Source organism: Narcine bancroftii, chromosome 11 (assembly GCF_036971445.1).
Source record: "Narcine bancroftii isolate sNarBan1 chromosome 11, sNarBan1.hap1, whole genome shotgun sequence".
Lineage (NCBI taxonomy): Eukaryota > Metazoa > Chordata > Chondrichthyes > Torpediniformes > Narcinidae > Narcine > Narcine bancroftii.
The window spans coordinates 58,360,794-58,372,329 of NC_091479.1; the positions used below are offsets into that span (position 1 = coordinate 58,360,794).

At 44.8% G+C, this 11,536-nt stretch overlaps 1 long non-coding RNA gene across 3 annotated transcripts in view; it reads left to right on the top strand.

Moving 5' to 3' along the window:
• The window catches only part of LOC138745784 (uncharacterized), a 104,145-nt gene extending 96,112 nt beyond the window's left edge, over positions 1-8,033 (top strand). For all 3 annotated transcript variants that reach the window (XR_011346508.1, XR_011346507.1, XR_011346506.1), the window contains exons 2-4: positions 1,384-1,511; positions 5,228-5,330; positions 7,784-8,033. This is a non-coding gene — a long non-coding RNA (uncharacterized lncRNA). The remainder of the gene's footprint in view (positions 1-1,383; positions 1,512-5,227; positions 5,331-7,783) is intronic.
• The last annotated feature ends 3,503 nt before the right edge of the window (positions 8,034-11,536 follow it).

Sequence of the window (11,536 nt, forward strand, 5' to 3'; positions counted from 1 at the left end):
GAAGGATTTGGCAAGTGTGAATTTGGAGAGGTTGCTTTCAAGGAAATTTGTGCTTGGTAAGTGGCAGGCGTCCGAAGGTGACATTTTGAGAGTCCAAGGGCAATGAACTAGGTAGATCTCGTCGATGGTGGGGAGGGAGCCCCCAGCGATCTTTTCTGTCACTTTTATGGTGCTATGAATTGCCCTCAGATCCAGTGCTCTGCAGCAACCATCCTACAGTGTGATTCTCCCAGCTAGGACACTTTCGATGGAATTCCTGTAGAAAGTGGACCGGATGTTGGCGGCAGCCTTGCCTGACTCCATTTTCTGAAGTGCGGTTGATGTCATTTTCAATGTCACGCCCTTGGTCTCAGCAGTAAAGAGGCATTTCTGAGGAGAACTAGAAACAGAGTCAGTTACTGGCCAGATATTTTACTAGGAGCGTAGCCAGGTTCTAAAGTTAGTGTGTGTTGGGGAGGTGGGTGCGAGGGGGTGTGCGTGGGCACAAGAAAAAGGCCCCACAACCCTGACCAGATGGTAACTCAGTGGTTACATGGCAGGCTACACGGATTTTTATCCTCAGTACTGGTCAGCAAGCCTCAAATCCTGATCCTCTGCATTTGCCTCTACAACTGGGTCTTGATTTCCTCATCACAAGATCACAGTCAGTAGGGACTGGAAAAACTGTCTCCTCCTCACTAACAATCCACACAGGCACACCTCAAGAATGCGTGCTTAGTCCACTGTTCTAGTTGATCTACGCCCAGCCAGGCACAGTTCCAACGCTTTCTACGAATTTGGTGATGACACCACAGTTGTTGGCAGGAGGAAGCATAGAAGGAGGGAGACAGATTAGGGGTTTGGTGGCATCATCACAACTGTGCACTCAACATTGGAAAATCTAAGAACTGATAGTAAACTGCAGGAGGGGGATATCATAGAAACATAGAAGATAGGAGCAGGAGTAGGTTATTCGGCCCTTCGAGCCTGCTCCGCCATTCAACGAGATCATGGCTGATCTTAAAGTTCAGTACCCCGTCCCCGCCTTCTCTCCGTAACCCCTAATTCCCTTATACTGAAGAAATATATCTAATTCCCTCTTAAATATATTCAATGCACCTTCCTCTACTGCTCTCTGTGGCAATGAATTCCACAGATTCACCACCCTCTGGGTAAAGAAATTCTTCCTCATCTCGGTTCTAAATGGTTTGCCTATTATCCTCGAACCATGGCCCCGGGTTCTGGACTCCCCCACCATTGGAAACATCCCTTCCACATCCATTCTCTCCAGTCCTGCCAGAATTTTATATGTCTCTATGAGATCCCCTCTCAATCTTCTAAACTCCAGCGACTACAATCCCAATTTGCGCAATCTTTCCTCATAAGTTATTCCTGCCATTTCAGTTATCAGCCTGGTGAATCGCCTTTGTACTCCCTCCATTGCAAGAACATCCTTCCTCAGATAAGACGACCAAAACTGCACACAATACTCCAGGTGTGGTCTCACAAAGGCTCTGTTCAACTGCAGTAAGGTAAATTAATTCCTATACTCAAATCCTCTTGATATAAAGGCCAACATACCATTTGCCTTTTTAACCGCCTGCTGTACCTGCATGCTCGCCTTCAGTGACTGGTGCACAAGAACCCCTAGGTCTCTTGCACTTCCCCATCTCCCAATCTATTGCCATTCAAATAGTAATCTGCCCTCCGGTTTGTATTACCAAAGTGGATAACCTCACATTTATCCACATTGTAGTGCATTTGCCATGTGTCTGCCCACTCCCCCAATTTATCCAAATCACACTGGAACTTCCTGACCCCGTCTTCAGTGCACACAACTCCTCCTAGATTAGTGTCATCTGCAAATTTGGAGATATTACATCCAATCCCCTCATCTAGATCATTAATGTAAATTGTGAACAGCTGGGGTCCCAGAACAGATCCCTGTGGCACCCCACTGGTTACCGCCTGCCACTCAGGAAATGAGCCGTTTATCCCAACTCTCTGTCTTCTATCTGCCAGCCAGTTCTCAATCCACATCAATACCTTGCCCCCAATCCCATGAGCCTTGATTTTGCATGCCAGTCGTTTCTGTGGAACTTTATCGAAGGCCTTTCGGAAATCCAGGTACACCACATCCACTGGCTCTTCCCCCATTTATTTTACCTGTCACCATCTCAAAGAATTCCAATAGATTTGTCAAGCACGATTTACCTTTTGTAAATCCATGTTGACTCTGTCTGATCCCTTCTCTGCTAGTCATATGCTCCGCTATTACATCCTTAATAATGGATTCCATCATTTTGCCCCCTACTGATGTAAGGCTCACTGGCCTATAATTCCCCGCTTTTTCTCTACCCCCCTTTTTAAATAGTGGGGTAACATTAGCTGCCCTCCAATCCATGGGTACTGATCCTGAGTCTATCGAGTCTGGAAAATAATTTTTAAAGCATCTGCTATCTGAATATCCACTTCTTTAAGTACCCTAGGATGTAGATTATCAGACCCTTGGGATTTATCGACCTTCGATCCCTTCAATTTCCCCAAGACCATGTCCTTAGAGATAATAATTTCTTTCAGCTCCTCTGCATTAGTCTTTATGTTTTCCAACATCCTTGGGAGGTTATTTATATCCTCTCTTGTGAAAACAGAACTAAAGTAAGAATTTAATTGGTCTGCCATTTCCTTATTCCCCATTATATATTCCCCTGATTCTGACTGCAAGGGACCTACCCTGGATTTCACCAATCTTTTCCTTTTGACATATCTATAAAAGGTTTTGCAGTTGGTTTTTATGTTTGCCGCAAATTTACTTTCATAATTTTTTTTGCCCTCTTGATTAATCCCTTTGTCCTCCTTTGCTGCATCTTGAACTGTTCCCAGTCTTCGGATTTGGTACTTTTTTTGGCCAATTGATATGCTCTCTCTTTGGACCTAATGCTGTCTCTAATTTCCCTTGTTATCCATGGTTGAGTCACCTTTTTTGGTTTATTTTTATGCCAAACTGGTATAAACGATTTCTGCAATTCTTCCATTAGATCTTTGAATGCTTTCCATTGTCTATCCACCATCAACACCCCCATAAACACCACCAATCAATCCTACTCAACTCCCGTCTCATACCATCATAATTCCCTTTATTTAAATTCAGGACCTTAGTCTCAGTTTTAATTTCTTCACTCTCCATGTCGAGTGAGAATTCAATCATATTGTGATCGCTCTTACCCAAAGGGCCTCGTACAACATGATTGCTGATTAGCCCCTTTTCATTGCATAATACCCAGTCTAAAATGGCCTGCTCCCGAGTTGGTTCCTTGACATATTGGTCTAGGTAACCGTCCCGTAAACATTCAAGGAATTTCTCCTCCTCAGTATTTTTACTAATTTAGTTAGTCCAATCTATATGTAAATTAAAGACTCCCATGATGACAGCTGTTCCCTTATTGCACGCTTCTCTAATTTCTCTTATTATGCCTTCCCTCACCTCTACATTACTATTTGGAGGCCTATATACCACCCCCACTAACGTTTTCCGCCTCTTGCTATTCCTCAGTTCTACCCATGTAGATTCCGCATCTTCTGAGTTAATATCCTCCCTGTCAATTCAAGGGAATACAAGTCAGTCCTCATCAAGGGGTCCGCAGAGGAAAACATTAAGTTCTTCAAATCCCTGGGTGTCCTTATCTCTGAATATCTGACCTGGGGCCTCCAAGTTGATGCAATCATGAAGAACGTTTACCAGCAGCTGTAATTCAGGAGGATTTTGCAGAGATTTGGGACATTACCAAAGAACCAGAGAACACGACAGCACAAAAAGCAGGCTATTCAGCCCTTCTAGTCTGTTCCAAAAACTTCATACCACTAGTCCCACTGACCTGAACTTAGTCCATAACCCTCCAGACCTCTCACGTCCATGTATCTATTTATAAAACTTAAGAGTGAGCCCGCATTCAGCACATCAGATGGTAGCTCGTTTCATCCTCCCACCACTCTCTGAGTGAAAAAGTTATCCTTAATGTTCCCCCTAAACCTTTCCCCTTTTACCCTAAAGCCATGTCCTCTCGTATTTATCTTTCTAATCTAAGTGGAAAGAGCCTACTCCAATTTACTCTGTCTATCTCCCTCATTCTTCTACACTCCAAGGAATAAAGTCCTAACCTGTTTAATCTTTCCCTGTAACTCAAGTGCTGAAGAAACGACAACATCCTATTGAACTGCAATCAATGACTCATGAAGCCAGAGTTATGTGAATAACATAGGCTTTTATTAGCAAGAACATTGCAGTGTTAGCCATCTACGAGTCTAGTCCCAATCTGAGCTGAAAGCATTGGACAGGAATACTTATGTGCAAGCAAGGGGGCTTCTTCCCCTGTGTCAGCCAATAGCACCAGTCCAACCAGCAGAGAGCAACTACATGCAACATATATGCATGCAATTCCAGGGGTCACCACATTCAACCCCCCCCCCCTTTTTAAAAAATTAAAACCAGCCGTGATAGCCTGGTAAAATAATGGACCAAGGCTACATTAAGAGTATACAATCGGAGAATTTCTTGTTACAATTACAGATTCAGTCTGTCCGGCGGCTTGATGTGACTATGTATGTGTTTCTACTGAGTTACCGCGAATCACCCCGTATCACCTCGGTGTCCCCTTTGGAGTCACCAACAGAGACGTGTTCAACACCCAGGCCCGTAGCAAAATTAAAAACAACAAAATACTCCTTGATCTTCAAACTAAATGCCTCCCTGGCTCCCGCTGGCAGCAACTTCTCCCATCTGCACTACCTTCCATCTGCTCCCTCCTTTTCACAGTCACCAATGTGATGCCTCATGAACGTATGTTTTCTTTCCCAAGGTAATCGACTACTGGAACGACTATTCCCAGCTGGGTCACAACCACTGGAACCATGCTGCTCAAGTGTCATGTCTGACCCCACCAATCAGATCCTTTAGTCGAACCTGTTAAACTCCTCAAGGCCAACCCACATTATGTTTTTGTTGCTTTTCCAGACGGGAAGGAGGAAATTTTGTCCGTCCGACACGTCCCACCAACTGGGGTGCCTGAATCTCCACCTTCACCCCAATCTCCACCTACCTACAAATGTTGAACAAGCAGTTCACTAATGTCCATTTACTTCTATGTTAAGCAGAAACGGGTTAAATCATGGCTACTCACATGATTAAGTTCCAGTGAGGCCAGCATCGTCAGTGATGAATCACCCTGTTCTTCATGTCATTTGTCTCCAGAGTACGCTGACTGACCAGATTCATCAAATAATTGAACTTCGGTGAAAGATTTTGAGATAAGCAGACAGAAGGGATTAATGGGTTTTCCCACTCTCCTTCAGAGGTAAGAGCAGTGTTGGTGGTCTTTTTAGAGAGTCCTCTGCAGACTTTTCTGTAGTGAGCCCCTTGCCGCATTTAACACACACATTGGGATCTTGGGTTCTTGGCTTGTCCACAGAAGTAGCATTTCAGCTGATTTTGTGGAGCCGCTGCCATGACCGGGTCACCAGCTGAGTCTTGAGGTCTGGCCATTCAGGCTATCGAGTAGAGTAGGGGCACGTTGCCAAAATTCAGGAGCTGGTTCAGATGAGTAGATATTCCCCTTCTAAGCGCAAGGTTTAAGGACGGCGATTCTTATAGCTTGATTTAAACCTAACTCACTCTTCTCCAGCAGCTGGTGTCAACTCTCTCACATAGTTTGATTTTAGTCCAGAGACCAATGAATCTAGGACCAGTATGTCAACAAATTCTTCAGCAAACTTCACTCTCCTTAAGCATGATCTACCCAGGTCACGAAGGGTCAGGATAAAGTCACTGATCGACTCTCCCGGCTGCTGCCTGTGTGTAGGCATGCACTTCATTCCCTGGCCTACATATTTCTCTCTCAGCAGCTGAATAAGTGTCCTTGTTTCTAATGAGCACAAAAGCCTTGGTGCCCACCCAGGACAGAAGTAGGAGGAGCTTCTGCTCATCGTCCACTATTCCAGCCACATTTAAGAATGGTTCCAGGCACCACAGCCAGTGCTCAAAGTGGGTCACAGCCTCCAGAGCCCATGGATCTAGCTCAAGCCTGTCAGGTTTCATAACTTACTTCATTCTTACCAGAAATCAAAGTCTGTGGTGCATTGTTAGACAGAATCAGAGACACACAAGGTAAAGACTGAACAACAGGCTTTAATCCACAAAAACCTTCACAGAGCCAGGCTTGCTGTGCCTGCAGCAACTCAGTGTGAAGCCTTGGGAGGCCGGCGCAGGCTTATATCCCGGAGGGTGATTGACACCCAACTGGGTGGGGCTTGATCCATTCAAGCCAACTGATTGACAGCCAGCCAGATGTTGTCCTGTCCCCTTACACTCCTGCAGGTACAGAGGTTGCCCCCTGCAGTAGGGCGGTGGTGGACCACCACAAGGTCTGGGCGCAAGCGTCTGTTCCGACGGTGTTGGAGGCTGCACTGGCTGTGAGTCTTGAACTGGCCGTGGCTGCAGCCCCCAGAGGAGGGAGTGGTGGTGGTTGTAGAGCCTCGAGTCAGCGAGCCTGTGCTCCACCAACCGCTCCTCATCTTCATCCCTTGACTCTGTTTTGTGATCGGCACTGTTTTTGAAGTCATCTCAAACAAATATTGCTTATAAAATTGAACCACAGTCAATAACTCACAAGGCAGGAGTTATGCGAATAATATAGGCTTTTATTAGCAAGAACTTGGCACTGTTAGCTATCTCCGAGGCTAGTCCCAATCTGAGCTGAGAGCAGTGGACAGGAACATTTGCATATGCAAGCAAGGGGGCTACTTCCCCCATGTAAGCCTATAGCAACGGTCCTCCAAACCAGTCAGCAGAGAGCAACATATATGCATGCAATTCCAGGGGTCACCATACCTAGTAAATCTTCTCTCCATCTTACTGATATCCTTCCTGTAGTTTGGCGACCAGAACTGCATACAATACTCCAAATTTGGCCTCACCAATGTTTTATACAACCTCACCATAACATCCCAACTCCTGTACTCAATACTTTGATTTATGAAGGCCAAGATGCCAAAAGCTTTTTTCTCAACCTTCTCTACCTGTGGTGCCACTTTCAGGGAATTATGTATCTGAATTTCTAGATCTCTTTGTTCCTCCGCACTCCACAGTGCCCGACCATTTACTATGTATGTCTTACCTTGGTTTTCCTTCTAAAATGCAACACCACACTCTTTTCTGCATTAAATTCCATCTTCAACTTTCTGGCCAATTTTTCCAGTTGGCCCAGATCCCTCTGCAAGCTTTGAAATCCTCCTTTGCTGTCCACAACACCTCCAATCTTAGTGTCCTCAGTGAATTTGCTGATCCAATTTACCACATTGTCATCCAGATCATTGATACAGATGACAAACAACAATGGTCGCAGCACCGATCCCTGAGGCACACCACCAGTCACAGGCCTACAGTTGGAGAGGCAATCATCCACCACCACTCTCTATTTTCTCCCATAGACACTGATAAGTTTTAACAGGTGAACTGTGGAGAGTATTCTGACTGGTTGCCAATGTGCAGGGTGAGAAAAGACCTCATGGAGTTGTGAACTCAGGCACCAGGCCCCACAAGAGATGCAGGCCCCTATCCTCAAAGACTTTCACCACCAATCTTAATGTCCTCAGTGAATTTGCTGATCAATTTACCGCATTGTCATCCAGATCATTGATACAGATGACAAACAACAATGGTCGCAGCACCGATCCCTGAGGCACACCACCAGTCAGAGTCCTCCAGCTGGAGAGGCAATCATTCACCACCACTCTCTATCTTCTCCCATAGACTCTGAAAAGTTTCAACAGGTGAACCGTGGAGAGTATTCTGACAGGTTGCCAATATGCAGGGTGAGAAAAGACCTCATGGAGTTGTGAACTCAGGCACCAGGCCCCACAAGAGATGGAGGCCCCTATCCTCAAAGACTTTCACCACTAAGACCTTGTCCACTTCACATGACCGCCATCAGCAAGGAGGTACAGGAGCCTGAAGAGGAACATCAGATTTTTGTATAGACAATAAACCAGTCATTACCTCACTTTTCTTTTGCACTAATTTATTACGTTTCAAAAATGTAATTCAGAAACATTGCAATGTAATTCTGCCACAAACTACACATTTCATGACACATGTTCATGACAATAATTCTAAGGTTGGAGAAGTGCCTTCTGCTCTGATTAATTTCCTCTCATAGGCTCTCAACGCCACTCATTTCAGCAGTAATTTTTCAAATTTGAAATTTTAAAACTATAAAAGTCACATTCATTTTGGTATTTTCCTGAATTAGAATAGAAGAAGCACAAGGCATTTTAAATTTCAAACAAAACCAAAAATTTCAAAAAGACAAAGCTCGAAACATCGACGGTTCATTTAATTTTGTAATGTGGAATAGGTGGGTGAGTTCTGTGGATATGTGACTTGTTTCTGACACCAACAAGTTGAAACTGGTTCCTGGCTACATTGGCAGGTTTACAGAGAAGCAAGTTGAAGTATTTGCTGAGATCAGCCATTTTGCAGGGTGTTGGTCATTGGAAACAACAAGATTAATTGTACAATCGTCAAATGCCATCAAAGACCTCAGTATATGATTTTAAATTGGATAAAGTCCAATTTTGATAGGATCTTGAAGGATTTGGCAAGTGTGGATTTCTACAGGTTGGTTTCAGGGAAATTTCTGCTCAGTAAGTGGGAGGTGGCCAAAGGTGACATTATAAGAGTCCAGCGCTTTTCTGCTCCTGTCGGATTAAAATCGAAACTCACAGCTGTAAAGAAGTTTGCTTTACGAGAGGTATTGAGGCCGTGCCTGAGAAGAAGAAAGAGGAACATAGCACTTATGGGCAGCAAAAGACGAACTGAGAACTTGAGGATGAGTGTCATCCAACAAAAAACAAGAAGGAAAACAGCATGGCAAAGAGAAGACACAAGGTTGCTCTGGCCGAAGGGGAGAAGGGAAATACCCAGGACTTCTACAGATATATAAACAGCAAAGGGATGGCAAAGGATAAAATTGTTCCTCTTGAAAATCTCTGTGGCCGTATATGCATGGAGCCCAAAGAGATGAGCTAGATTTTAAATTAATTTTGCAACTGTACCTACTTGGGAGATGGAGACAGAGAGCAGAGAAGAGAAGAAAATCAGCCATCATGTCATGGACCCTGTACTGATTCCAGTGAAGGAGGCTCTTGTTGTATTGATACATATAAAATTATGTACCACCACCCTGCCCACCCAACACCACATAGGCCTGACATACTGATATTCCCTTGGACATTGAGGGAGGCGAGTGTAGAAAATGCAATGGCCCAGCAAACATATTTAAAACATCCTTAGCCACAGCTGTTACCGGAGAACTGCAAGATAAATAATGTGGTTCTGTTTCAGACAGACAGACAGACATACACAGGCACAAACAAATGTATACACGTGTGTGCACACACAAGCATACTCACACAGACACACTCACCCTCACAAACTCCCACACCCACACACACCCACACAAACTCCCACACTTACCCACACTCCCAAACACGCACACACACCCACACACACACCCACACACACACTCCAACACACACCCACACACAGCCACACACTACCACCACCCATGCACCCACACAGATATGGACACACACACACCCTCACTCACACACACACACACTCCAACACATACACACACACACACACACTCATACCAAGACACCCACCCACCCACACACACCACACATACACACCCCCACCCACACATCCACCGCATACACACATCCACACACACACATTCACACAAATACAGCCACACACACGTACACACCCCCACTCACACATCCACACACCCTCACTCACACACACACTCCAACACATACCCACACACACACTCATACCAACAGATATATAATATCAACTTGGAAAATGGAAGAGTACCTGAGAATACAGCAATGGTACATGGAAATGAATATATTCCATTGGAAAAAATAATATATAATATAAAAAATAAAGTTACATTGTTTGAACAAATTTTGGAACCATACATGGAACATAACAATGAGAGCTTGCCTCGGACCTCCATCTCCTAAAATGATAAGAAGACAAAATGATTAGATTTAGTGTGTAAAAGTAGATGGCACATTTTTCTTGTTTGTTTTTCCCTTGTGTGAAGATGTTGTTTTATGCATTTATTGTATTGTATATGTTTAATATTTATTGGTTTTGGAGGAGGGTGGGAAGGGGGAGAGGAGGGAAAGGGGGAGAAAAGGGGGAATATGTCACTGTGTATATTTGATGAGAAATGTCTGTACATATTTTGGTTGATATGGTTCATAGTGTGATAAATAAAAAATTTTAAACAAACTATGATGGCACAAGGATACCTGGCAAATATTTGTTCCAAAGCCCTTTGAAACACCTCATTTGCTGAGTTAATACTGAATGGCATTTTCCGGAACCTGGTTCGGCTGATTACTGGGCTGAAAGTGGTCAGCAGGGGTGAACAACAATCAAGTGATATCTGCTCGAATGAGTTCCTTGCATCTAGAACTGAGATACCACCACTGAGATCCAGCCATCAGTGTGGCAACTTCCTCTACTGTACGCATAGGGTGATGTGGCTTTCTGAGAGCTGTGTTAAGGTCTCATGGATAGATGCAGATGCAAATTTGTTGTCCGTCCTTTTTGGTAGCCACCATGGACAAGACCCATTCTTTTGGCTCCGAAACCAGTGTTATGACACCCAATTGTTCCATTCCGTCCAGCTTGGCTTTAACCCTTTCTTTCATGACCATGGGAATGTGGTGTGCTGGATGAACCATGGGTCTTACCTCTGGCTTGAACTGCATGGAATATGTCACTGGGTGTCTTCCCAGCTCATCGGTGAAAATTTCATTATATTCTGAGAAAATTGCTCATGAAAATTCTTCTGCCAGACTTACTTGATGGAAGTCCAGGCAGTGAGCCTCTGAGCTGAACCAGGAGGGCAGTCAATCTACTGGAGCCAGGGTACTGAGACAGAGGCATTGATCCAGATGATGAATACCATGTCGATGGAGTGTCCGCAGGAACGACGGCCCACATCAGACCTGGGTCCAGTCCATGCAGAGGCTCGCTGTGAGGTCTTCAGGAATTGAGATACAGGGAAAGATTAAACAGGTTAGGACTTTATTCCTTGGAGTGTAGAAGAATGAGGAGTTTAGACAGAGTAAAGTGAATAGGCACTTTCTGTGGTGGTATGTCATGCATGATGTCATTACACCACTAGGTCACCAGGTGGCTTACCTGGTGACCTTGTATATAAGCCCGGGGGCTTATATACCTGTTCACGAACTCACCTGTTCATGAACTCATGGAACCAGGATCAGCCGTGCATCATGTGGGGATCCTGGGACAAGTAACGAGAGGCAGAGTGCCCTGTTAGCAAACTCACTGGGGCAGCACGGGGGTACCTGGTGTATGACCAGAGTCATGCCAGACACGGGAGAAGGGCATACAGCAAGTCGCCTTGCTGATCGCGGTTACCGGTAGGATCGGGGGTATGGGCTGTTACCCCAGAGC